Source organism: Hemitrygon akajei, chromosome 5 (genome assembly GCF_048418815.1).
Source record: "Hemitrygon akajei chromosome 5, sHemAka1.3, whole genome shotgun sequence".
NCBI classification, from domain to species: domain Eukaryota; kingdom Metazoa; phylum Chordata; class Chondrichthyes; order Myliobatiformes; family Dasyatidae; genus Hemitrygon; species Hemitrygon akajei.
This window is the reverse complement of record NC_133128.1, coordinates 89,040,532-89,068,455: the sequence shown is the minus strand read 5'-3', so window position 1 is coordinate 89,068,455 and position 27,924 is coordinate 89,040,532.

Here is a 27,924-nt window from a genome sequence, read left to right as displayed (position 1 = left end):
TGGAAGAGACTCACTAGGGAGGAAGGTGGGAATGGGGGAGACTCACTGGAGAGGAAGGTGGGAATGGGAGAGATTCACTGGAGAGGAAGGTGGGAATGGGGGAGACTCAGTGGAGAGGAAGGTGGGAATGGGAGAGACTCACTGGAGAGGAAGGTGGGAATGGGTGAGACTCACTGGAGAGGAAGGTGGGAATGGAAGAGAGTCACTGGAGAGGAAGGTGGGAATGGGGGAGACTCACTGGAGAGGAAGGTGGGAATGGGAGAGACTCACTAGGGAGGAAGGTGGGAATGGGAGCAACTCACTGGAGAGGAAGGTGGGAATGGATGAGACTCACTGGAGAGGAAGGTGGGAATGGAAGAGACTCACTAGGGAGGAAGGTGGGAATGGGGAGACTCACTGGAGAGGAAGGTGGGAATGGGAGAGACTCACTAGGGAGGAAGGTGGGAATGGGAGAGACTCTGGAGAGGAAGGTGGGAATGGGGGAGACTCACTGGAGAGGAAGGTGGGAATGGGAGAGACTCACTAGGGAGGAAGCTGGGAATGGGAGAGACTCACTAGGGAGGAAGGTGGGAATGGGGGAGATTCGCTGGAGAGGAAGGTGGTAATGGGGGAGACTCGCTGGAGAGGAAGGTGGGAATGGGAGAGACTCAAGAGGAAGGTGGGAATGGGAGAGACTCACTGGAGAGGAAGGTGGGAATGGGGGAGACTCACTGGAGAGGAAGGTGGGAATGGGAGAGACTCACTAGGGAGGAAGGTGGGAATGGGAGAGACTCTCTAGGGAGGAAGGTGGGAATGGGAGAAACTCACTGGAGAGGAAGGGGGGAATGGGGGAGACTCACTGGAGAGGAAGGTGGGAATGGGAGAGACTCACTAGGGAGGAAGGTGGGAATGGGAGAGACTCACTGGAGAGGATAGTGGGAATGGGAGAGACTCACTAGGGAGGAAGGTGGGAATGGGAGAGACTCACTGGAGAGGAAGGTGGGAATGGGAGAGACTCACTAGGGAGGAAGGTGGGAATGGGAGAGACTCACTAGGGAGGAAGGTGGGAATGGGGGAGACTCGCTGGAGAGGAAGGTGGGAATGGGAGAGACACGAGAGGAAGGTGGGAATGGGAGAGACTCACTGGAGAGGAAGGTGGGAATGGGAGTGACTCACTGGAGAGGAAGGTGGGAATGCGGGAGACTCACTGGAGAGGAAGGTGGGAATGGGAGAGACTCACTGGAGAGGAAGGTGGGAATGGATGAGACTCACTGGAGAGGAATGTGGGAATGGGAGAGACTCACTGGAGAGGAAGGTGGGAATGGGAGAGACTCACTAGGGAGGAAGGTGGGAATGGGAGAGACTCACTGGAGAGGAAGGTGGGAATGGGAGAGACTCACTGGAGAGTAAGGTGGGAATGGGAGAGACTCACTAGGGAGGAAGGTGGGAATGGGAGAGACTCACTGGAGAGGAAGGTGGGAATGGATGAGACTCACTAGGGAGGAAGGTGGGAATGGGAGAGACTCACTGGAGAGGAAGGTGGGAATGGGAGAGACTCACTAGGGAGGAAGTTGGGAATGGGAGAGACTCACTGGAGAGGAAGGTGGGAATGGGAGCGACTCACTGGGGAGGAAGGTGGGAATGGGAGAGACTCACTGGAGAGGAAGGTGGGAATGGATGAGACTCACTGGAGAGGAAGGTGGGAATGGAAGAGACTCACTAGGGAGGATGGTGGGAATGGGGAGACTCACTGGAGAGGAAGGTGGGAATGGGAGAGACTCACTGGAGAGGAAGGTGGGAATGGGGGAGACTCACTAGGGAGGAAGGTGGGAATGGGAGAGACTCACTGGAGAGGAAGGTGGGAATGGGAGAGACTCACTAGGGAGGAAGTTGGGAATGGGAGAGACTCACTGGAGAGGAAGGTGGGAATGGGAGCGACTCACTGGGGAGGAATGTGGGAATGGGAGAGACTCACTGGAGAGGAAGGTGGGAATGGATGAGACTCACTGGAGAGGAAGGTGGGAATGGAAGAGACTCACTAGGGAGGAAGGTGGGAATGGGGAGACTCACTGGAGAGGAAGGTGGGAATGGGAGAGACTCACTGGAGAGGAAGGTGGGAATGGGGGAGACTCACTGGAGAGGAAGGTGGGAATGGGAGAGACTCACTAGGGAGGAAGGTGGGAATGGGAGAGACTCACTGGACAGGAAGGTGGGAATGGGGGAGACTCACTGGAGAGGAAGGTGGGAATGGGAGAGACTCACTAGGGCGGAAGGTGGGAATGGGAGAGACACACTGGAGAGGAAGGTGGGAATGGGAGCGACTCACTGGGGAGGAAGGTGGGAATGGAAGAGTGTCACTGGAGAGGAAGGTGGGAATGGGGGAGACTCACTGGAGAGGAAGGTGGGAATGGGAGAGACTCACTAGGGAGGAAGGTGGGAATGGGAGAGACTCACTAGGGAGGAAGTTGGGAATGGGAGAGACTCACTGGAGAGGAAGGTGGGAATGGGAGAGACTCACTAGGGAGGAAGTTGGGAATGGGAGAGACTCACTGGAGAGGAAGGTGGGAATGGGAGCGACTCACTGGGGAGGAAGGTGGGAATGGGAGAGACTCACTGGAGAGGAAGGTGGGAATGGATGAGACTCACTGGAGAGGAAGGTGGGAATGGAAGAGACTCACTAGGGAGGAAGGTGGGAATGGGGGAGACTCACTGGAGAGGAAGGTGGGAATGGGAGAGACTCACTGGAGAGGAAGGTGGGAATGGGGGAGACTCAGTGGAGAGGAAGGTGGGAATGGGAGAGACTCACTGGAGAGGAAGGTGGGAATGGGTGAGACTCACTGGAGAGGAAGGTGGGAATGGAAGAGAGTCACTGGAGAGGAAGGTGGGAATGGGGGAGACTCACTGGAGAGGAAGGTGGGAATGGGAGAGACTCACTAGGGAGGAAGGTGGGAATGGGAGAGACTCACTGGAGAGGAAGGTGGGAATGGATGAGACTCACTAGGGAGGAAGGTGGGAATGGGAGAGACTCACTGGAGACGACGGTGGGAATGGGAGAGGCTCACTAGGGAGGAAGTTGGGAATGGGAGAGACTCAGTGGAGAGGAAGGTAGGAATGGGAGCGACTCACTGGGGAGGAAGGTGGGAATGGATGAGAATCACTGGAGAGTAAGGTGGGAATGGAAGAGACTCACTAGGGAGGAAGGTGGGAATGGGGGAGACTCACTGGAGAGGAAGGTGGGAATGGGAGAGACTCACTGGAGAGGAAGGTGGGAATGGGGGAGACTCACTGGAGAGGAAGGTGGGAATGGGAGAGACTCACTGGAGAGGAAGGTGGGAATGGGAGAGACTCACTAGGGAGGAAGGTGGGAATGGGAGAGACTCACTGGAGAGGAAGGTGGGAATGGAAGAGACTCACTAGGGAGGAAGGTGGGAATGGGAGAGACTCACTGGAGAGGGAATGGAAGAGACTCACTAGGGAGGAAGGTGGGAATGGGAGAGACTCTGGAGAGGGAATGGGAGAGACTCTGGAGAGGAAGGTTGGAATGGGGGAGACTCACTGGAGAGGAAGGTGGGAATGGGAGAGACTCACTAGGGAGGAAGGTGGGAATGGGAGAGACTCACTGGAGAGGAAGGTGGGAATGGGAGAGACTCACTAGGGAGGAAGGTGGGAATGGGAGAGACTCTGGAGAGGGAATGGGAGAGACTCTCTAGGGAGGAATGTGGGAATGGGAGAGACTCACTGGAGAGGAAGGTGGGAATGAGGGAGGCTCAGTGGAGAGGAAGGTAGGAATGGGAGCGACTCACTGGGGAGGAAGGTGGGAATGGATGAGAATCACTGGAGAGTAAGGTGGGAATGGAAGAGACTCACTAGGGAGGAAGGTGGGAATGGGGGAGACTCACTGGAGAGGAAGGTGGGAATGGGAGAGACTCACTGGAGAGGAAGGTGGGAATGGGGGAGACTCACTGGAGAGGAAGGTGGGAATGGGAGAGACTCACTGGAGAGGAAGGTGGGAATGGGAGAGACTCACTAGGGAGGAAGGTGGGAATGGGAGAGACTCACTGGAGAGGAAGGTGGGAATGGAAGAGACTCACTAGGGAGGAAGGTGGGAATGGGAGAGACTCACTGGAGAGGGAATGGAAGAGACTCACTAGGGAGGAAGGTGGGAATGGGAGAGACTCTGGAGAGGGAATGGGAGAGACTCACTGGAGAGGAAGGTTGGAATGGGGGAGACTCACTGGAGAGGAAGGTGGGAATGGGAGAGACTCACTAGGGAGGAAGGTGGGAATGGGAGAGACTCACTGGAGAGGAAGGTGGGAATGGGGGAGACTCACTGGAGAGGAAGGTGTGAATGGAAGAGACTCAGTAGGGAGGAAGGTGGGAATGGGAGAGTCTCACTGGAGAGGAAGGTGGGAATGGGAGAGACTCACTAGGGAGGAAGGTGGGAATGGGAGAGACTCACCGGAGAGGAAGGTGGGAATGGGGGAGACTCACTGGAGAGGAAGGTGGGAATGGGAGAGACTCACTGGAGAGGAAGGTGGGAATGGGGGAGACTCGCTGTAGAGGAAGGTTGGAATGGGAGAGACTCACTAGGGAGGAAGTTGGGAATGGGAGTGACTCACTGGAGAGGAAGGTGGGAATGGGGGAGACACTGGAGAGGAAGGTGGGAATGGGTGAGACTCACTGGAGAGGAAGGTGGGAATGGAAGAGACACACTAGGGAGGAAGGTGTGAATGGGGGAGACTCACTGGAGAGGAAGGTGGGTATGGGAGAGACTCACTAGGGAGGAAGGTGGGAATGGGAGAGACTCACTGGAGAGGAAGGTGGGAATGGAAGAGACTCACTAGGGAGGAAGGTGGGAATGGGAGAGACTCACTGGAGAGGGAATGGAAGAGACTCACTAGGGAGGAAGGTGGGAATGGGAGAGACTCTGGAGAGGGAATGGGAGAGACTCACTGGAGAGGAAGGTTGGAATGGGGGAGACTCACTGGAGAGGAAGGTGGGAATGGGAGAGACTCACTAGGGAGGAAGGTGGGAATGGGAGAGACTCACTGGAGAGGAAGGTGGGAATGGGGGAGACTCACTGGAGAGGAAGGTGTGAATGGAAGAGACTCAGTAGGGAGGAAGGTGGGAATGGGAGAGTCTCACTGGAGAGGAAGGTGGGAATGGGAGAGACTCACTAGGGAGGAAGGTGGGAATGGGAGAGACTCACCGGAGAGGAAGGTGGGAATGGGGGAGACTCACTGGAGAGGAAGGTGGGAATGGGAGAGACTCACTGGAGAGGAAGGTGGGAATGGGGGAGACTCGCTGTAGAGGAAGGTTGGAATGGGAGAGACTCACTAGGGAGGAAGTTGGGAATGGGAGTGACTCACTGGAGAGGAAGGTGGGAATGGGGGAGACACTGGAGAGGAAGGTGGGAATGGGTGAGACTCACTGGAGAGGAAGGTGGGAATGGAAGAGACACACTAGGGAGGAAGGTGTGAATGGGGGAGACTCACTGGAGAGGAAGGTGGGTATGGGAGAGACTCACTAGGGAGGAAGGTGGGAATGGGAGAGACTCACTGGAGAGGATAGTGGGAATGGGAGAGACTCACTAGGGAGGAAGGTGGGAATGGGAGAGACTCACTGGAGAGGAAGGTGGGAATGGGAGAGACTCACTAGGGAGGAAGGTGGGAATGGGAGAGACTCACTAGGGAGGAAGGTGGGAATGGGGGAGACTCGCTGGAGAGGAAGGTGGGAATGGGAGAGACACGAGAGGAAGGTGGGAATGGGAGAGACTCACTGGAGAGGAAGGTGGGAATGGGAGTGACTCACTGGAGAGGAAGGTGGGAATGCGGGAGACTCACTGGAGAGGAAGGTGGGAATGGGAGAGACTCACTGGAGAGGAAGGTGGGAATGGATGAGACTCACTGGAGAGGAATGTGGGAATGGGAGAGACTCACTGGAGAGGAAGGTGGGAATGGGAGAGACTCACTAGGGAGGAAGGTGGGAATGGGAGAGACTCACTGGAGAGGAAGGTGGGAATGGGAGAGACTCACTGGAGAGGACGGTGGGAATGGGAGAGACTCACTAGGGAGGAAGGTGGGAATGGGAGAGACTCACTGGAGAGGAAGGTGGGAATGGATGAGACTCACTAGGGAGGAAGGTGGGAATGGGAGAGACTCACTGGAGAGGAAGGTGGGAATGGGAGAGACTCACTAGGGAGGAAGTTGGGAATGGGAGAGACTCACTGGAGAGGAAGGTGGGAATGGGAGCGACTCACTGGGGAGGAAGGTGGGAATGGGAGAGACTCACTGGAGAGGAAGGTGGGAATGGATGAGACTCACTGGAGAGGAAGGTGGGAATGGAAGAGACTCACTAGGGAGGATGGTGGGAATGGGGAGACTCACTGGAGAGGAAGGTGGGAATGGGAGAGACTCACTGGAGAGGAAGGTGGGAATGGGGGAGACTCACTAGGGAGGAAGGTGGGAATGGGAGAGACTCACTGGAGAGGAAGGTGGGAATGGGAGAGACTCACTAGGGAGGAAGTTGGGAATGGGAGAGACTCACTGGAGAGGAAGGTGGGAATGGGAGCGACTCACTGGGGAGGAATGTGGGAATGGGAGAGACTCACTGGAGAGGAAGGTGGGAATGGATGAGACTCACTGGAGAGGAAGGTTGGAATGGAAGAGACTCACTAGGGAGGAAGGTGGGAATGGGGAGACTCACTGGAGAGGAAGGTGGGAATGGGAGAGACTCACTGGAGAGGAAGGTGGGAATGGGAGAGACTCACTGGACAGGAAGGTGGGAATGGGGGAGACTCACTGGAGAGGAAGGTGGGAATGGGAGAGACTCACTAGGGCGGAAGGTGGGAATGGGAGAGACACACTGGAGAGGAAGGTGGGAATGGGAGCGACTCACTGGGGAGGAAGGTGGGAATGGAAGAGTGTCACTGGAGAGGAAGGTGGGAATGGGGGAGACTCACTGGAGAGGAAGGTGGGAATGGGAGAGACTCACTAGGGAGGAAGGTGGGAATGGGAGAGACTCACTAGGGAGGAAGTTGGGAATGGGAGAGACTCACTGGAGAGGAAGGTGGGAATGGGAGCGACTCACTGGGGAGGAAGGTGGGAATGGGAGAGACTCACTGGAGAGGAAGGTGGGAATGGATGAGACTCACTGGAGAGGAAGGTGGGAATGGAAGAGACTCACTAGGGAGGAAGGTGGTAATGGGGGAGACTCACTGGAGAGGAAGGTGGGAATGGGAGAGACTCACTGGAGAGGAAGGTGGGAATGAGGGAGACTCAGTGGAGAGGAAGGTGGGAATGGGAGAGACTCACTGGAGAGGAAGGTGGGAATGGATGAGACTCACTAGGGAGGAAGGTGGGAATGGGAGAGACTCACTGGAGAGGAAGGTGGGAATGGGAGAGACTCACTAGGGAGGAAGTTGGGAATGGGAGAGACTCACTGGAGAGGAAGGTGGGAATGGGAGAGACTCACTGGACAGGAAGGTGGGAATGGGGGAGACTCACTGGAGAGGAAGGTGGGAATGGGAGAGACTCACTAGGGCGGAAGGTGGGAATGGGAGAGACACACTGGAGAGGAAGGTGGGAATGGGAGCGACTCACTGGGGAGGAAGGTGGGCATGGAAGAGTGTCACTGGAGAGGAAGGTGGGAATGGGGGAGACTCACTGGAGAGGAAGGTGGGAATGGGAGAGACTCACTAGGGAGGAAGGTGGGAATGGGAGAGACTCACTAGGGAGGAAGTTGGGAATGGGAGAGACTCACTGGAGAGGAAGGTGGGAATGGGAGCGACTCACTGGGGAGGAAGGTGGGAATGGGAGAGACTCACTGGAGAGGAAGGTGGGAATGGATGAGACTCACTGGAGAGGAAGGTGGGAATGGAAGAGACTCACTAGGGAGGAAGGTGGGAATGGGGGAGACTCACTGGAGAGGAAAGTGGGAATGGGAGAGACTCACTGGAGAGGAAGGTGGGAATGGGGGAGACTCAGTGGAGAGGAAGGTGGGAATGGGAGAGACTCACTGGAGAGGAAGGTGGGAATGGATGAGACTCACTAGGGAGGAAGGTGGGAATGGGAGAGACTCACTGGAGAGGAAGGTGGGAATGGGAGAGACTCACTAGGGAGGAAGTTGGGAATGGGAGAGACTCACTGGAGAGGAAGGTGGGAATGGGAGCGACTCACTGGGGAGGAAGGTGGGAATGGGAGAGACTCACTGGAGAGGAAGGTGGGAATGGATGAGACTCACTGGAGAGGAAGGTGGGAATGGAAGAGACTCACTAGGGAGGAAGGTGGGAATGGGGGAGACTCACTGGAGAGGAAGGTGGGAATGGGAGAGACTCACTGGAGAGGAAGGTGGGAATGGGGGAGACTCAGTGGAGAGGAAGGTGGGAATGGGAGAGACTCACTGGAGAGGAAGGTGGGAATGGGTGAGACTCACTGGAGAGGAAGGTGGGAATGGAAGAGAGTCACTGGAGAGGAAGGTGGGAATGGGGGAGACTCACTGGAGAGGAAGGTGGGAATGGGAGAGACTCACTAGGGAGGAAGGTGGGAATGGGAGAGACTCACTGGAGAGGAAGGTGGGAATGGATGAGACTCACTAGGGAGGAAGGTGGGAATGGGAGAGACTCACTGGAGACGAAGGTGGGAATGGGAGAGGCTCACTAGGGAGGAAGTTGGGAATGGGAGAGACTCAGTGGAGAGGAAGGTAGGAATGGGAGCGACTCACTGGGGAGGAAGGTGGGAATGGATGAGAATCACTGGAGAGTAAGGTGGGAATGGAAGAGACTCACTAGGGAGGAAGGTGGGAATGGGGGAGACTCACTGGAGAGGAAGGTGGGAATGGGAGAGACTCACTGGAGAGGAAGGTGGGAATGGGGGAGACTCACTGGAGAGGAAGGTGGGAATGGGAGAGACTCACTGGAGAGGAAGGTGGGAATGGGAGAGACTCACTAGGGAGGAAGGTGGGAATGGGAGAGACTCACTGGAGAGGAAGGTGGGAATGGAAGAGACTCACTAGGGAGGAAGGTGGGAATGGGAGAGACTCACTGGAGAGGGAATGGAAGAGACTCACTAGGGAGGAAGGTGGGAATGGGAGAGACTCTGGAGAGGGAATGGGAGAGACTCACTGGAGAGGAAGGTTGGAATGGGGGAGACTCACTGGAGAGGAAGGTGGGAATGGGAGAGACTCACTAGGGAGGAAGGTGGGAATGGGAGAGACTCACTGGAGAGGAAGGTGGGAATGGGAGAGACTCACTAGGGAGGAAGGTGGGAATGGGAGAGACTCTGGAGAGGGAATGGGAGAGACTCTCTAGGGAGGAATGTGGGAATGGGAGAGACTCACTGGAGAGGAAGGTGGGAATGGGAGAGACTCACTGGAGAGGAAGGTGGGAATGGGGGAGACTCGCTGTAGAGGAAGGTTGGAATGGGAGAGACTCACTAGGGAGGAAGTTGGGAATGGGAGTGACTCACTGGAGAGGAAGGTGGGAATGGGGGAGACACTGGAGAGGAAGGTGGGAATGGGTGAGACTCACTGGAGAGGAAGGTGGGAATGGAAGAGACACACTAGGGAGGAAGGTGTGAATGGGGGAGACTCACTGGAGAGGAAGGTGGGTATGGGAGAGACTCACTAGGGAGGATGGTGGGAATAGGAGAGACTCACTGGAGAGGAAGGTGGGAATGGGAGCGACTCACTGGAGAGGAAGGTGGGAATGGGAGAGACTCACTAGGGAGGAAGGTGGGAATGGGGGAGACTCGCTGGAGAGGAAGGTGGAAATGGGAGAGACTCACTAGGGAGGAAGGTGGGAATGGGAGCGACACACTGGAGAGGAAGGTGGGAATGGGGGAGACTCACTGGAGAGGAAGGTAGGAATGGGAGTGACTCACTGGAGAGGAAGGTGGGAATGGGAGCGACTCACTGGAGAGGAAGGTGGGAATGGGAGAGACTCACTAGGGAGGAAGGTGGGAATGGGGGAGACTCGCTGGAGAGGAAGGTGGAAATGGGAGAGACTCACTAGGGAGGAAGGTGGGAATGGGAGCGACACACTGGAGAGGAAGGTGGGAATGGGGGAGACTCACTGGAGAGGAAGGTAGGAATGGGAGTGACTCACTGGAGAGGAAGGTGGGAATGGGGGAGACTCACTGGAGAGGAAGGTGGGAATGGGAGAGACTCTGGAGAGGGAATGGGAGAGACTCTCTAGGGAGGAAGGTGGGAATGGGAGAGACTCACTGGAGAGGAAGTTGGGAATGGGGGAGACTCACTGGAGAGGAAGGTGGGAATGGGAGAGACTCACTAGGGAGGAAGGTGGGAATGGGGGAGACTCACTGGAGAGGAAGGTGGGAATGGGAGCGACTCACTGGGGAGGAAGGTGGGAATGGGAGAGACTCACTGGAGAGGAAGGTGGGAATGGGTGAGACTCACTGGAGAGGAAGGTGGGAATGGAAGAGACTCACTAGGGAGGAAGGTGGGAATGGGAGAGACTCACTGGAGAGGAAGGTGTGAATGGGAGAGACTCACTAGGGAGATATGTGGGAATGGGGGAGAATCGCTGGAGAGGAAGGTGGAAATGGGAGAGACTCACTAGAGAGGAAGGTGGGAATGGGAGCGACTCACTGGAGAGGAAGGTGGGAATGGGGGAGACTCACTGGAGAGGAAGGTGGGAATGGGAGAGGCTCACTGGAGAGGAAGGTGGGAATGGGAGAGACACGAGAGTAAGGTGGGAATGGGAGAGACTCACTGGAGAGGAAGGTGGGAATGGGAGCGACTCACTGGAGAGGAAGGTGGGAATGGGAGCGACTCACTGGAGAGGAAGGTGGGAATGGGAGCGACTCACTGGAGAGGAAGGTGGGAATGGGAGAGCCTCACTGGAGAGGAAGGTGGGAATGGGAGAGACTCACTAGGGAGGAAGGTGGGAATGGGAGAGACTCTGGAGAGGGAATGGGAGAGACTTTCTAGGGAGGAAGGTGGGAATGGGAGAGACTCACTGGAGAGGAAGGTGGGAATGGGGGAGACTCACTGGAGAGGAAGGTGGGAATGGGGGAGACTCACTAGGGAGGAAGCTGGGAATGGGAGAGACTCACTAGGGAGGAAGGTGGGAATGGGGGAGACTCGCTGGAGAGGAAGGTGGGAATGGGGGAGACTCGCTGGAGAGGAAGGTGGGAATGGGAGAGACTCAAGAGGAAGGTGGGAATGGGAGAGACTCACTGGAGAGGAAGGTGGGAATGGGGGAGACTCACTGGAGAGCAAGGTGGGAATGGGAGAGACTCACTAGGGAGGAAGGTGGGAATGGGAGAGACTCTCTAGGGAGGAAGGTGGGAATGGGAGAGACTCACTGGAGAGGAAGGGGGGAATGGGGGAGACTCACTGGAGAGGAAGGTGGGAATGGGGGAGACTCACTGGAGAGGAAGGTGGGAATGGGAGAGACTCACTGGAGAGGAAGGTGGGAATGGGAGAGACTCGCTGGAGAGGAAGGTGGGAATGGGAGAGACTCGCTGGAGAGGAAGGTGGGAATGGGGGAGACTCACTGGAGAGGAAGGTGGGAATGGGATAGACTCACTGGAGAGGGAGGTGGGAATGGGGGAGACTCACTGGGGAGGAAGGTGGGAACGGGAGAGACTCGCTGGAGAGGAAGGTGGGAATGGGAGAGACTCACTGGAGAGGAAGGTGGGAATGGGAGAGACTCACTGGAGAGGAAGGTGGGAATGGGAGCGACTCACTGGAGAGGAAGGTGGGAATGGGAGAGACTCACTAGGGAGGAAGCTGGGAATGGGAGAGACTCACTAGGGAGTAAGGTGGGAATGGGGGAGACTCGCTGGAGAGGAAGGTTGGAATGGGAGAGACACGAGAGGAAGGTGGGAATGGGAGAGACTCACTGGAGAGGAAGGTGGGAATGGGGGAGACTCACTGGAGAGGAAGGTGGGAATGGGAGAGACTCACTAGGGAGGAATGTGGGAATGGGAGAGACTCACTGGAGAGGAAGGTGGGAATGGGGGAGGCTCACTGGAGAGGAAGGTGGGAATGGGAGAGACTCACTAGGGAGGAAGGTAGGAATGGGGGAGACTCACTGGAGAGGATAGTGGGAATGGGAGAGACTCACTAGGGTGGAAGGTGGGAATGGGAGAGACTCACTGGAGTGGAAGGTGGGAATGGGAGAGACTCACTAGGGAGGAAGGTGGGAATGGGAGAGACTCACTAGGGAGGAAGGTGGGAATGGGGGAGACTCGCTGGAGAGGAAGGTGGGAATGGGAGAGACACGAGAGGAAGGTGGGAATGGGAGAGACTCACTGGAGAGGAAGGTGGGAATGGGAGTTACTCACTGGAGATGAAGGTGGGAATGGGGGAGACTCACTGGAGAGGAAGGTGGGAATGGGAGAGACTCACTGGAGAGGAAGGTGGGAATGGGAGAGACTCGCTGGAGAGGAAGGTGGGAATGGGGGAGACTCACTGGAGAGGAAGGTGGGAATGGGAGAGACTCACTGGAGAGGGAGGTGGGAATGGGGGAGACTCACTGGGGAGGAAGGTGGGAACGGGAGAGACTCGCTGGAGAGGAAGGTGGGAATGGGGGAGACTCACTGGAGAGGAAGGTGGGAATGGGGGAGACTCACTGGAGAGGAAGGTTGGAATGGTGGAGACTCGCTGGGTTGGAAGGTGGGAATGGGAGAGACAGGCTGGAGAGGAAGGTGGGAATGGGAGAGACAGGCTGGAGAGGAAGGTGAGAGAGGGAGAGACATGTTGGGTTACTTGAAACAGGAACATTTCCACCTCTAATCCTCGAATAACAATTGGCTCATTGACTTCTGCTTTCCTCCTCTTGAAGCCAGTAGTCATCTCCTTGGTCTTGCTGACATCGTGTGAGAGGTTGTTGTGGCACCACTCAACCAGATTTTGAACCTCCCTCCTATACGCTGATTCATCACCACCTTTGATTTGGCCAATGGTAGTGGTGTCATTGGTAAACTTACATATATCGTAGGAGCTGGGCTTAGCCTCATGGTCATAAGTATAAAGCAAGTAGAACAGGGGTATAAGCACATGGCCTTCTGGTGCCCCTGTGTAGTTAGGAAATTGTGGGGGAGATAACATTGACAGTTTGAAATGACTGGAGTCTGCAAGTGAGGAAATCAAGAACCCAGTTGCAGAAAGAAGCAATGAAGCCTGGGACGTGAAGCTTATTGACTGGTTTTGAGGGGGTGATAGTATTGAATGCCAAGCTGAAGAACATCCTGATATATGAGTCACTGGCGTCCTGATGATCCAGGATTGTGTGAACAGCCAACAAAATGGCATCTGCTGTGGATTTGTTGTGACGGTAGGCAGGTTGGAGCAGATCCAAGTCATTTTTCGGGCAGGTGTTGATAAGTTTCATCACCAGCCTCTCAAAGTACTTCATCGCAGTGAATGTAAGTGCTACTGGGTGACAGTCATTAGGGCAAGTTGCCATGTTCTGCTTAGGCACTGGCATAGCTGAAGCCTGGGTTCCTCGGACTACCACAGCGAGGGGATAAAGATACTGGTGAACTCTCCAGTCAGATGATCAGCACAGATCTTTAGTCCTCAGCCAGCTCCCTAGTCTGGGCCTGATGCTTTTCATGTGTTCACCCACCTAAAGGATGCTCTCATGTTGGCCTCAGTGACTGAAATCATAGAGTTAATCAGGGGCTGTGGGAGTCCGTGAAGGTGCCTCCATGTTTCGAGCTATTGACCTCACCCAGGTGTGAAGCCTTGTTGTCACTGATTTCGTTTGCTTTCACTTTGTAGGAAGTGATAGCATTCAAGTCCCTCCACAGCTGTTGAGCATCCTTCAGTAATTCAAGTTTGGTTCGGAATTGACACTTTGCATGTATGACGGCTTTCCAGAGATTGTTCCTGGGCTTCTTGTATCTACCTTGTTTGCCAGACCTGAATGCCACTGACCTGGGCCTCAGCAGGTCGCAGATCTCATGGTTCATCCAGGGCTTCTCAGTTGGGAAGACTCTGAATGATTTTGTGGAGACATACCTGTTTATGACTTTTTATAATGTTGTGACAACTGTGCTGCAATCGTTTAGATCCTCTGATGTGGCCTTGAGCATGGCCCAGTCTATTCACCCAAAGCAATTCTATCAAAGCTCCTCAGTCTCCCATGACCTCCTCTTTGTTGTCCTTAACTCTGGAGCCTTGCTCTTTAGCCTCAGCCTCTGTGCAGGTGGAAGAAAGACGGTCAAGTGATCAGATTTCCCAAAATGCAGTTGAGGCATGGAATGGTTAGACATTTCTAATTGTAGGACAGTGTTGGTCAAGTGTGTTGGGACCTCTGGTGCTGCGGGTGATATATTGATGATAATTGGATAGAGATTTTTTCAAAAAACTCTGATTCATGTCCTTGACAATGATTTGAAAGGCGTTGGGGTAAGCTGTTTCTTATTTGCTAATCACTGCACTCAAAACATCTGCTTTTGGCAGAATGCAAACTGCAGTCAGGAATGCAGAGGAGAAACCCCTTGGTAAGTGGAATGATCGGCACTTAATTATCAGTTGTTCCAGGTCGGGGGAACAAGAGTGTGACAAGATCGCTGTGTCCTAGCACTTGAAAGTTTTTTTCATGAAATACGAACTTCCACCTTTTTGCCTTCTACAAATCAGCAGACCAGTCCATCCGGTGTATCAAAATGTCCTTGGGTCTTATCAATGTATCCAGTGTGTCCAGAGTGAGCCATGTCTCTGTGAAACACAGAACACAGCAATTCCTCATTTCCTTACAATACAGCAGTCTTGCCCTTAAGTCCACAGTCTTATTCTCCAGTGACTGTACATTTGCTAGCAAGATGCTGGGTAGAGGAAGCTTCATTCCCCAGCTATTCCTGTATGGTTCGTAGTCCTCTCCTCCTCCCTTTCTTTTGGCGATGGCAATGTACCTTCATCTGCTTAAAGGTGCATGCTTAAGAAACAAGGTGAAAGTTTCCAAATCCCATTACGGTTGCCAGGAGAAATCAGTCTTATGATTTGATGTCCTTTATTCAAAGTTCAAAGTATATTTATTATTAAAGTATGCATAAATTATATATAACTTTGAGATTTGCCTTCTTACAGGCAGCCATGAAGTTCACCAGCAACAAGCAGATCTTTTATAATTAGTACTGAGTTTGGACTTGGCAGTAAAGTGGTAATGGAGCAGAGATGTAAGATGGGTTGGATCAGGACTGGATTAACACCTGGTATAATCTCATTGGAGGGGAAGAGAAGACAAGAAAAGGAGAAAGGATGGGAAAAGATGGAGATGGAGTCTTGGAAACGGTATTTAGCTTCTTATCGATCTCCAGTGTGTGCATGAGAACCCAAGACCAGCACCCAGGAGGAGGAACAGTGATTTCCACACTCAGAGGGAACTGCAATCCGTCAGAATGATTCAGCCAGTTCTTCTCACATGGACATAGGCCAAATAGAGGCAAAGTGGACCAGCTTAGGAAGGTACATTGTCAGCAAGGACAGCTTTCATGCTGTGTGGCCCTCATGTCTTTAGATTTTGGACTGAGATGAAGAGGAATTCTTCACTTAGAGCCCAGTGAACTTCAGTGAATTTTCGATTTCAGAAGATTGCAGAGGCCAAGTTGCTCAATGTATTTAAAAAGGAGGCCGATTTCTAGATACCAAGATCATTTGAGACACACTGGGAGAGGGCAGAAATGTGGCATTGAGATGGATGATCAGGTTTGAGAGGCTGAATGGCCTACTCCTATTCCTATTTCCGATGTTATTGAAAAGGAATATTCTTTCTCAGAGTGTGTCAACAATAGTGTGTGCTTCAACCATTAACAATCAAAATTAACATAGCGCAGGGATGTAAGACTGATAACATTTACAAGCAGTGACCTAACACCACTTACAGACAATTGACGGATTTAAAAATTTTAAATCTGCAGATGCTAGCAACCTGAAATGAAAGCAAGAGAGAGTGGAGGATTCTCAGCAGGACAGGCAGCATCTGCCAAGCGAGAAATACAGGTAAGTAAAGTGTCATTGACTATTAATGTTGATTCAGTGTCTGAATCAGGTGTGCCTGATGTGTTCAGTAACCTCATATATTCCATTATCGTGAAAGTTTCGCTGATGTATGTCTGCTTTTATGTCAGTTATTTGGATCGCTGTCTGTCTGTGAAACATAGAATCTATTAACACTTTGGAATTTTTTAAAATTAAGACATTTCATTTTATCATGTCATTGGGTTGCAGATTCAGAATTAGAATCAGGTTTAATATCATTCCATATCTCATGAAATGTGTTGTAATATGGTAGCAGTACATTGCAATACATAACAATTAGAACTATAAATTACAATAAGTAATATAATTATAAAAATTAAATTAAGTAGTGCAAAAAAGAGCAAAAAAATATTCAGATAGCATACATGGGTTCATTGTCCATTCAGAAATCTGATGGCAAAGGGGAAGAAGCTGTTCTTAAGTGAAACCCTCTTTTTCTCTGGGTGTCTCTGGATTCCACGGTGAGAAACTCACCTTTCTCCGGCTTTGTTCATCTTGAGTGTGTGCAACTTTGGTCCCGCCAGCTCTGTGAGGTTGGGACGTTGCGCCCATCAAAACCCGGTTTATGTGAATAATTGTGTGTGATTTACTGCCCCTGCATATAATTACAAAGAAAAATACTTAAGACTGTTAAATTAAGCAAAAAGATTACTAAATGAAAGAAAGAAAACTCTTAAACAGTTAAATGTGCACTTAAGTTGGAGCTCACCTTGAACTTGTCTGTCACTCGCGCTGACCCTCGGTCTGTGTGAAAGCACACAAAATCCATCTGGAACAGACGGGTCTCCCCCACGGAAGTATTGCTCCTTCCTCCTTGAAGCCATTCATCTGCACCTTGTGCAACAGGGACGGCATCCTCAGACATCTCCCCTCCTGTCCTCTCCCCCCCAATTCTACCATCCTGATTGGCCGACACCACATTTCCTAAGCTGAACAGCAGGCATTTTGTCTCAACTCAGAACCAAACATGCTGAAAGCAGAACAGACAGCTCTTATAGAACAACTAAAGTGAGATACCTGCAGCCTAGCAGTAAAGATGTGAACCAGGGCGTTGAGTGTGTACTTTCAGGATCCTGGTCCTCCTCCCACATGGCAGCAATGAGAAGAGGGCATGACCTGGGTGATGGGGGTTCTTAACAATGAATGCTGCCCTTTTGAGGCATTGTCTTTTGAAGGTGCCCTGGGTGCTGTGGAGGCTGTTGCCCATGATGGAGCTGGTAGAATTTGAAACTTTCTGCAGCTGTTTTTCAATCCTGTGCATTGGCCCTTCCACACCAGGCAGTGATACATCCAGTTAGAATGCTCTCCAAGGACATCTGTAGAAATCTGGGAAAGTCTCTGGTGTTATATCAAGACTCCTCAACTCTTGATGAAGTACAGCCTCGGTTGTGCCTTCATTGTAATTGCATCAGTGCATTGGACCCAGGATAGACCCTCAGAGATAGTAACACCCAGGAACTTGAAAGCTGCTCACCCTTTCCACTGCTGATCCCTTGATGAGGGCTGGTGTGTGCTTCCTCAACTTCCCCTTCCTGAAGTTCTCAATCAATTCCTTGGTCTTACCGATGTTGAGTGCTAGGTTGTTGCTGCAAAATCACTCAAAATCTGTCTCGCTCCTATACGCCTCCTTGTCACCATTTGAAATTCTGCCAACAATCACTGTGTCATCAGCAGATTTATATATTGCTATTGAACTGGGTCTAGACACACAGTTGTGAGTGTGGAAGAGTGGGCTAAGCACACACCCCCGTGGCACCAGTGTTAATTACTAGTGAGGGGAGATGTTATTTCCGATCCACAAAGACAGTATTCTCCCAATGACGAAGACAAGGATCTAGTTGCAGAGGGAGGTACAGAGGCCCAGGTTTTGGAGCTTGTTGATTAGAACTGAAGGTATGATTGTGTTGAACGCGGAGCTGTAATTACGATCACAGCAGCCTGACATAGATATTTATATTGTCCAGGTGATCCAAGGCCAAGTGGAGAGCCTGTGAGATTGGATTAGCTGTAGACCTACTGTGGCAAGAGGTGAATTGCTCTACAATTGGGGCAGATCATTGCTTAGGAAGCAGTTGATTCTAGCTAGGACCAAGCCCTCAAAGCATTACCTCACAGATGGGAGTGCCAGTGGGTGATGTCATTCTGTTTTTCCTGAGCACTTGCCGCCCGTTTGAAGCAGATGGGAACCTCCGACTGAAAACTCTTTGTAGCTGAAAACAAAGCAGGGTGATCTTTCGAAACATCTGTAACGCCCTGGTGAAGGTTTCACTGGTAACATAATGGTCGTTCTGTAGAAGCAGTGTTTGGGTTCTGGTTAGAGATGTGGAGTGTGAGCTGGGTCCTTTGTTCGGCAGGAGAGGAAGAGAGAAGATGCTGGAGAAAAGAGGTCGCAGGATTCGACCCGATGGGGAGATGGTGATTCGATGGAGCCAGGCGGCGAGATCGACAGAGGATCGGTGAATTGAGCTCCAACTGGTGCATATTTGACTGTTTAATTATAATGGGCCCTTTCCGTGTTTTTCTATCTTTACTAACCCTTTAGTTAAGATCCATAAATGCAATTCCTTTAATCGTACACATTGCGCTGTCTGTTGTTTCTTGGCACAGGGTTGCAAATTGCTCAGCAACCACACAAACCGGTGTTTGGGGTGGGAGGGCTGTCTCAATCTCTCAGATCTGTGTCTTCCCTAGACTTACCAGCCAAGGAAACCAGCAGGGTTTCACATATAATATCTTGAGGAGAACCCAAAAGGTAGATGTTTTCACCCAAACAAGGGACATGGTTACAATATAAGGAGAAGTAATTTAAAATGGATGTGTGTGGGAATTTTTTTTTCAGAGGGTGATGAATGTGGGGATTTCTATAGCCTGGTAGCTGGATCACTGAAGGCAGGTAAAGAGGCAATTGTTATGATCCCAGCCCCCTCCTTCCTGAGAATCGCAAGATCGCTATTAATTCGGGTCTTGGACCCAGCAAATGAGAGAGAATCCTCAGAAAGACAACACAACGGATTTGATCATTGTTTCTTGGAGACACCTTTGTGGATTGCGACCCTATGCTACGTGCCAGCTATCAGGGCTACGTGTACACCCTCGGGCAATGTGGGGTGGGGATTGTATCACCCCACCCTGATTGACAGCTACAACTCTGCAAGTCAAGATAAAAGAGGGGCTGCAGGAGGCAGTCCCCTAGCGACGCACCAGAAGGAGACACCATCGCTCATCGCTCCCGTGATAACGGGAAGCTATTCGGAAGCCACGTGTGGCTTGTTTCCCTTGCCTGGGGAACGGGTGGCTGATAACACCGAAAAGGACTTCTAACTGACAACGGGGAACCCACGTTCCCGATTCAACGGTTTGCGTCCAAAAGACTGGCAAGTTTCTTTTCTCACCAAAATCTCTCTCTCTCTCTCCAACAAGTGAAACCCAGCGGTCCCCAAATAGCTAAAAGCCTGCATGAACTCGAAAGACTTTTATATTTCCATCGGACAATATTTTTACCCCTAGACAAAACGATAGAGCTACTTCTTATTGATGATTATTACTATACTTGTGCTTTAGATTGAGTATTGACGACGTATATTATCTGAATGTTTGTATTAACTTTACTTTTGTGCCCCTTTATAAATAAAAACGTTTAAAAATAGTACCATCAGACTTCAACGGACCTCTCTATCTTTGCTGGTAAGTGACCCAGTTACGGGGTTCATAACACAATAGATACATTTTTGAATTATCAGGGAACTGAGGGTGATGGTGAACTGTCTCTGAAGAGATGAGCTCAGCCATGATCATATTGAATTGTGGGTCAGGCTTGAGGGGCCGAGTGGCCTACTCCTGCTCCTATTTTCTGGTGCTTACAGTTTTTTGGAGATCAGACAGAATACAGGGCAAGCCATCTGTCACGACCCGAGTTATCCTAATTACTTGCTTTGATCTGATGGGAAAATGATGCTGGGGTATGGGTGTACCTGTCAAGGCTGGACTATGACTGGCTCGAAGTGAATCTGTGTGCTTGTGGATGTCCCTGTGGTCACTCCGGCAATGACCACGAAGGTAGGAGATGCTGATTTGGTGCTCACATGTGGTGGGGGTGGGGGGAGATCCTCCTGACACGGGCATGGGTATGCACGGAAATGGGATAATGGGATGTCTTTTTATTGCCAGAGATGAACCTGACATGCAATTGGGTTCCATTGGGCTCGGGAGGGGTTGAGGAACCGATGCTCTGCTAACTCCAGAAACTGCAGAAACAGAACCAAGGGGGCACAGGGAGCAAGGAAAGAACAACATAGTAAAGATGTGGAGTCTATTATCAAGATCTATGCATGATCAATTCTGGCTGATTACAAGCTTTTCTTGAATTCTGCTTTGCTGCAGATCTGAACAGGCTCAATGTCATTTTATTTAATTTCACGTCAACACACAGGGCAACAATTATGATCAGATTCACTTGGAATAATAAAGAAATAAATTCACCTTTGGCATATGTAGAGATTAGTTTGCTTCACTGGGAGAACCAAGGAATTTGACAAAACAAGATGAAATCTTTCTTTAACAATTTGGAGAACTTGGCAGTTGGCAGCTGGAGAGACTGTTTCTAATCAGCTGCACATCACCTTCCATCCCAAACCTCTCTCTTCTAAATTAGAATCAAAATGTATTATTGAAATAGCTCCAGCATTAACTGGAACATAATTTTCATTTTCCGTCATATCTCTTTCCCGCAGGGCAGGGATCAGAAGTTAATGTATTAAATCCCACCATACTCTAGGAGAGAGCCATTTCCTTACTGTCAGGGGAGTTCAGTGTGAATTAGTTGATTTTAATATTGACTTTACTTAAGAATAAAGGTACGACTGACTCAGTTCCAAAGGAGTTGCTTAGGATTGAAGGTTGGAAGAGCATATCTAGTGTTTTCAATGGATGGTGATTGGATTACAAAAGATGGCAGAGCAACATGGACTATCCAGACTGCTGAAGTCCATTCCATGGGGCCATGTGTTGTGGCTTGTTGACACAGGTTAGCTTTACGTCATGTCCCCTCTGGGACCAATCCTGAGTTTGAAATGACGTCCTCAGTCAGCAATCAGCTCCTTCCATTAGGCATTCTTTCATATTTCAACCAGCCCCTCATGGCTATTGAAGCTTGGATCAACTAGCTCAGTAGATGTGTGGCCAGGAATCATTTCAACAATATGGCTGCAGTTAATATGATGTGAAATATTGTCAGTGAAGCCATTAATCAGGCCTTGCCTCATAATAGAATAAACATTAAACTAGAAAAAGTGCAGAGGTGAGGATGCCAACACAACTATGGGGCCTGAGTTATAGGGTGAGGCTGGGCAGCTTCGGACTCTAGGAGGCTGAGAGATTGAGGGTGACCTTCTAGAGCTGTACAAAATCACGAGGAGCGTAGTTGGGGTGAATGTGCGCAATCTTATTTCCAGGGAAAGAAAACTATAAACTAGAGGACATAGCTTTAAGGTGAGAGGTGAATGATTTAGAAAGGACCTGAAGTGCAGCTTCTAATGGAAATGTGGGGAAAAGTAGATAGATAGGAGGGGCCTAGAAGGTGTGATGGGACTAACTTGGTGGGCACATGGCTGGCATCGGACACGTTTCCCTGCTATGCTACTCAGTGACTGAGCTTAAGACACTAATGCTGATACTGTCAATAAGTACGTCCTTACCATCAATGCCCAAAGGCAAAGACAAGACTAGTAAAGGATGGTGATCCTCTATTTGCCTGTTATTCAGATGGAGGTATTGACAGAAATCAACAGGGGTGTGAAAACGTTACCTTGTGACCAAGAGGACAGTGTTATGTTATGAATGTACCACAGCTCTGAGGGGCCGAAGGGTGCGGGACCAGCCCCCTCCTTCCGGAGAGTTGCAAGATCGCTATTAATTCGGGTCTTGGACCCAGGAAATGAGAGACAATGCAACGGATTTGACCATTGTTCTTAGAGGCACCTGTGTGAATTGCGACTCAATACTACGTGCCAGCTATCAGGGACATGGACACCCTCGGGCAATGTGGGGTGGGGATTGTAACACCCTACCTTGATTGACATCTACAAATCTGCCAGTCACAATAAAAAGGGGACTGCAGGAGGCAGTACCCCAGCGACGCACCAGAAGGAGACCATCGCTCATCGCTCCTGTGATGACGGGAAGCTGTTCGGGAGCCACGTGTGATTTGGTTCCCCTAGCCTGGGGAACGAGTGGCTGATAACACCGAAAAGGACTTCAAACTGACAACGGGGAACCCACGTTCCCGATTCAACGAGTTGAGTCCAAAAGGCTGGCAAGTTTATTTTCTCTCTCCAACACGTGAGACCCCAGCGGTCCCCGAAAGGCTAAAAGCCTGCATGAACTTCAGAGACTTTGATATTTCCATCGGACAATAGTTTTACCCCTAGACAAACGATAGAGCTACTTCTTAATGTTGATTATTACTATACCCGCGCTTTAGATTGAGTATTGACGACGTATATTATCTGAATGTTTGTATTAACCTTACTTTTGTGCCCCTTTATAAATAAAAACGTTTAAAAATAGTACCATCAGACTTCAGCGGACCTCTCTCTCTTTGCTGGTAAGTGACCCAGTTACGGGGTTCGTAACAGTTAGCTATTAGCTATTAATGACCTACTCGTGTAGAGATGTAGAGATCTGACTGCCATGCTGTTTCCTAAGTCTGTAAGGATCTTACAGCTCTGGGAGGGAATCCAATGTTGTGACTCAAGGATCATTGATTCGGAGAGCTTAGTTTCAGTGGAAGTAGCTCAGATGCCATGGTATTGAGCCTTGTTCTGTGAAAAGAGCTGGTAATGAATGCTGGGGATTCTACAACAGGACCACATTAAGATATTGATAAAGTATCAACACCAGAATCAGCTTTATTACCCTGATTCTGACATATGTTGTGAAATTAGTTGACTTCCAGTAGCAGTACAGGTGCAATACAAAAAAATGTACTACAAATTGCAATAAAAATATACTGCATATTGTATATAGACTGTGGCCACTTTAGTAGGTGCACCTTACAGTTGCTCATTAAAGCCAATACTGTATCTAACCAACACACACAAAATGCTGGAGGAACATCCACGGACAAAAGTACAGTCGACATTTCGGGCCGAAACCCTTCAGCAGGACCTGAAGAAGGATTTCGGCCTGAAACATCAGCTGTACTTATCTCCAGCATTTTGTGTGTGTTGTTTGGATTTCAAGCACCTGTAGATTTTCTCTTGTTTGTACTGTATCTAATCAGCCTATCATGTGGAGCAACTCAATGCATGAGAACATGCAGACATAGTCAAGAGTTTCAGTTGTTGTTCAGACCAAACATCAGAAGGGGGAAGAAGACCAAGTGACTTTGACCATAGAATGATTGTTGGTACCGGATGAGATGGTTTGAGAATCTCAGAAACTGCTGATATCCTGGGATTTTCACCTGACAGTTTCTTGAGTTTACAGAGAATGGTGTGAGAAACAAAAGAAAAGCTTCCAGTGAGTGGCAGTTCTGTGGTGAAAATGCCTCATTAATGAGAGAGGTTAGAGGAGAATGGCCAGACTGGTTCGAGCTGACAGGAAGGCGACAGTAACTCAAATATCCACACATTACAACAGTGGTGTGCAGAAGAGCATCACTGAATGCACAATATGTTGAACCTTGGAGTGGACGGGCTACAGAAGCAGAATTATATGAATATTCACTCAGTGTATATACCTCCTGTACCTAATTAAATGGCCATTGAGTGTAAATACCGAATACGTATTATGTATTATGTATACTTTATGTAAAATAAATAAGAGAGCAAAAATATTGAGATAGTGCATTTTGGTTCATAGACTGTTCAGAAATCTACTAGCAGAGGAGAAAAAGCTGTTCCTAAAATGTTGAGTGTGTGTCTTCTGGCTCCTGTACCTCCTCCCAGATGGCAGCAATGAGAAGAGGGTATGCCCTGGGAGGTGGGGGTCCTTGGAGATAGATGCCATTGTTTGGGCATTGCCGCTTGAAGATGCCCTGGATAGCATGTAGGCTAATGCCGATGATGAAGTTTATAACTCTGCAGCTTTTTCCAATCCTGTGCAGTGGCCCCTCTATACCAGGCTGTGACGCAACCAGTTGGAATTCTCTCTGAAGTATACCTGTAGCAAATGTCTTTGGTGACATACAAAACTCCCTCAAACTCCAAATGAAGTATCGCCTCTTGTGGCCTTCATAATTGCATCAATACAGTATGTTAGGCTCAGGATAGATCTTCGGAGATGTGGACACCAAGGAACTTGAAACTGCTCACCCTTTCCACTGCTGATCCCTTGATGAGGATGGATCTGTGTTCCCTTGACTTCCCCTTCCTGAAGTCCACAATCAATTCCTTGGTCTTGCTGATGTTGAGTGCAGACACCTATCAACCAACTGATCAATCTCACTCTTATACATTTCCTCGTCGCCATCTTAGTTTCAGCCAAAAACAGTTGTGTCATTGGTGAATTTATAGGTGGATTTTGCACAGTGCCTAGCCACACAGTCATGAGAGTAGACATCTAGGGGTGAAACATTGCAGCCATTTGCTGTATGATGTTAGGCTTTATTTTGTAGCGAGTAATGCAATCACTGCAAGAGCTGACATGCATTAGATTACATCTTGAACTTCAATTGGAATTACATTTTCATTCTTAATCTTTCTCATCCTTCTATATACCGTAGTTGGACTTTTTGTAGAATTCTGGATCACTGGTCTTGTTTGTGTCAGAACCATGGACTCTACTGTGGAGCCTACGTGCCCCCACAGGCTGTGCAGCAGGTTCAGTAATTGCACTCGTGAGCATGCACGTTCCAGCAACGTTTACGCTCCCTGCTTTCCCTCATCTTTGTCCAAGAAAGAAGACTACCATTTCAACTGACACTGTCAAGCCGTGTTTTTCATTTAGTATTAGTTATTGTTTCCAGCCTGATGCACCATCAATAACTCACTCTGAGATGTAAGAAGCGAGATATCGGCTTTTATTGACTGGAAGAATGAACAATACTACATCCTGGAGAATGAGGCTGGGCTCAGGCCTCAATCGCCTTTATACAGGGGTCTGTGGGAGGAGCCACAGGAGCAGTCCAGACAGGTATATGTAGTTCACCACATTCACCCCCCCCCCCTTTGTTTTAAAAAGAGACCCCAGGTGGCGAAGTTTCTTACAAGTATATTTACAGGTTAAGTCTATCAGGCGGTCGAATCTGTCGCTGCGATCTACGTAGCTCCGGCTGTGATTGCACAGGAGACGGAGGTTGTGCTGGTTCTGGCCTAACTGGAGGTGTCAGGGATCCCTAACGTGTGTGCGAGGCGCCCGGAATATACGCGTACGAGATGCCTGGTACATGAGCGTCGTGAGGATGCTCGGTAGTACCTCGGGTACAGGGTTCATAGTTACCGTGGAGTGTACGGGGTAGTGGTCTGCTACTCCTGCGGGCGCCAGGTCGCGGACAGAGACCGTGTCCTCCCGCCCATCAGGCAAGACCACGTAGGCATACTGGGGGCTAGCATGCAAAAGGTGAACCTTCTCTACCAGCGAGGAGTATTTTTACTCCTCACATGTTTCCGGAGCAGCACTGGCCCCGGGGACATCAGCCAAACTGGTAGGGTGGTCCCAGTGGCAGACTTCCTGGGAAAAGAGAATAGGCACTCGTGAGGGGTGGCATTGGTGGACGTACATAACAGGGAGCGGATAGAGTGGAGTGCCTCAGGGAGGATCCCCTGCCATCGAGAGACCAGCAACCCTTTTGACTTAAGGGCTAAAAGTGTGGCCTTCCACACTGTGGCATTCTCCCTCTCCACCTGTCCATTCTCCCGGGGATTGTAACTCGTGGTTCGACTAGTAGCAATACCCCTAGCTAGCAGGTACCGGCGCAACTCGTCACTCATAAAGGAGGACCCTCTATCACTGTGGATATAGCAGGGATATTCGAACAGAGTGAAGAGCTGGCGCAGGGCTTTTATGACGGACGTGGTAGTGGTGTCGGGGCAGGGAATGGCAAAGGGGAGTAGCGAGTACTCGTCAATAATATTGAGAAAATAGACATTGCGATTGGTGGAGGGAAGGGGGCCCTTAAAGTCAACACTCAGTCTCTCAAAAGGGCGGGTGGCCTTGACAAGTTGCGCCATGTCAGGACGGTAGAAGTGCGGTTTGCACTCAGCGCAGATTTGGCAGTCCCTGGTCATCGTCCTGATGTCCTCCAGGGAGTACGGCAGGTTCCGGGCTTCCACGAAATGGTAAAATTGGGTGACCCCCGGATGGCAAAGATGTGCATGAAGGGCGTATAGCTGGTCGAGCTGTGCGCTAGCACACATTCCCCGGGATAGGGCATCAGGGGGCTCATTGAGTCTGCCAGGCCGGTACAGGATATCATAATTGTAGGTGGAGAGTTCTATTCTCCACTGCAAAATTTTATCATTTTTGATTTTGCCCCGCTGTTGGTTGCTGAACATGAACACAACCGAGCGCTGGTCGGTCAGCAAGGTGAACCTTTTGCCGGCGAGATAGTGCCTCCAGTGCCTAATAGCTTCCACTATGGCCTGGGCTTCTTTCTCCACCGCGGAGTGCCAAAGTTCAGAGCCTTGAAGGGTACGAGAAAAGAATGCTACTGGCCTGCCTTCCTGATTGAGGGTAGCGGCAAGCATGAAATCAGAGGCGTCACTCTCTACTTGGAAGGGAATGGTCTCGTCCACCGCATGCATCGTTGCTTTGATAATGTCCCCTTTAATGCAGCTGAAGGCCGCGCAGACCTCAGCAGAGAGGGGAAAAATGGTAGACTTGACCAGGGGGCGGGCCTTGTCTGCATAATGGGGGACCCATTGGGCGTAATAGGGAAAAAAACCCAGGCACCGTCTGAGGGCTTTGAGAGTGGTGGGAAGAGGGAGTTCTAACAGGGGGCGCATACAGTCGGGGTCAGGGCCAATGACCCCGTTTTCCACGAGATACCCAAGGATAGCGAGTCGGGTGGTTCTGAACACACACTTGTCCCTGTTATAAGTAAGGTTCAAAGCTTCGGCCACTTGGAAAAATCGTTGGAGGTTGGCGTCGTGATCTGACCAGTCGCGACCACAGATGGTGATGTTATCTAGATGGGGAAATGTGGACTTCAGGTTGTACTGGTCCACCATCCGGTCCATTTCCCTCTGGAAGACTGAGACACCATTGGTGACACCAAATGGGATGCGCAGGAAGTGATAGAGCCTGCCACCCGCCTCAAAGGCGGTGTAGGGGCGGTCCTCTGGGCGGATGGGGAGCTGATGGTAAGCGGATTTCAGATCTATTGTCGAGTACACCTTGTACTGAGCTATCTGGCTGACCATATCCGCGATGCGGGGTAGGGGGTACGCGTCAAGCTGCGTGAACCTATTGATGGTCTGACTATAGTCCACAACCATCCTATTTTTCTGCCCAGTCCGAACAACAACCACCTGGGACCGCCAAGGGCTTGTGCTTGGCTCAATGAGCCCCTCCCCGAGCAGCCGCTGCACCTCTGACTGAATGAAGGCCCTGTCCCCCGTGCTGTACCTCCTGCTTTTAGTTGCCACCGGTTTACAGTCGGGGGTCAGGTTGGCGAACAGCGATGGGGGAGGGATCTTGAGGGTGGAGAGGCTGCAAGTAGTGTCAGTAGCACAGCTATCGGCATGGTGCTGGGCGGGACGTGTGGTTCGGTGTGTATGTGTGTGCGGTAACAGGGTATATGGCGAAGTCCCACCAAACTGAGGATTCCTGACAGTGAGCGGTGGGAGGGGCCCATCATATGCCATAGTCACACTTTCGAGATGGCTCTGGAAGTCCAGCCTCAATAGCACAGGTGCGCACAGTCGAGGCATGACCAGGAACGCAAAGTCCCAATATTCTGTGCCCTGCACCACCAATGTCGCTACACAACCCACC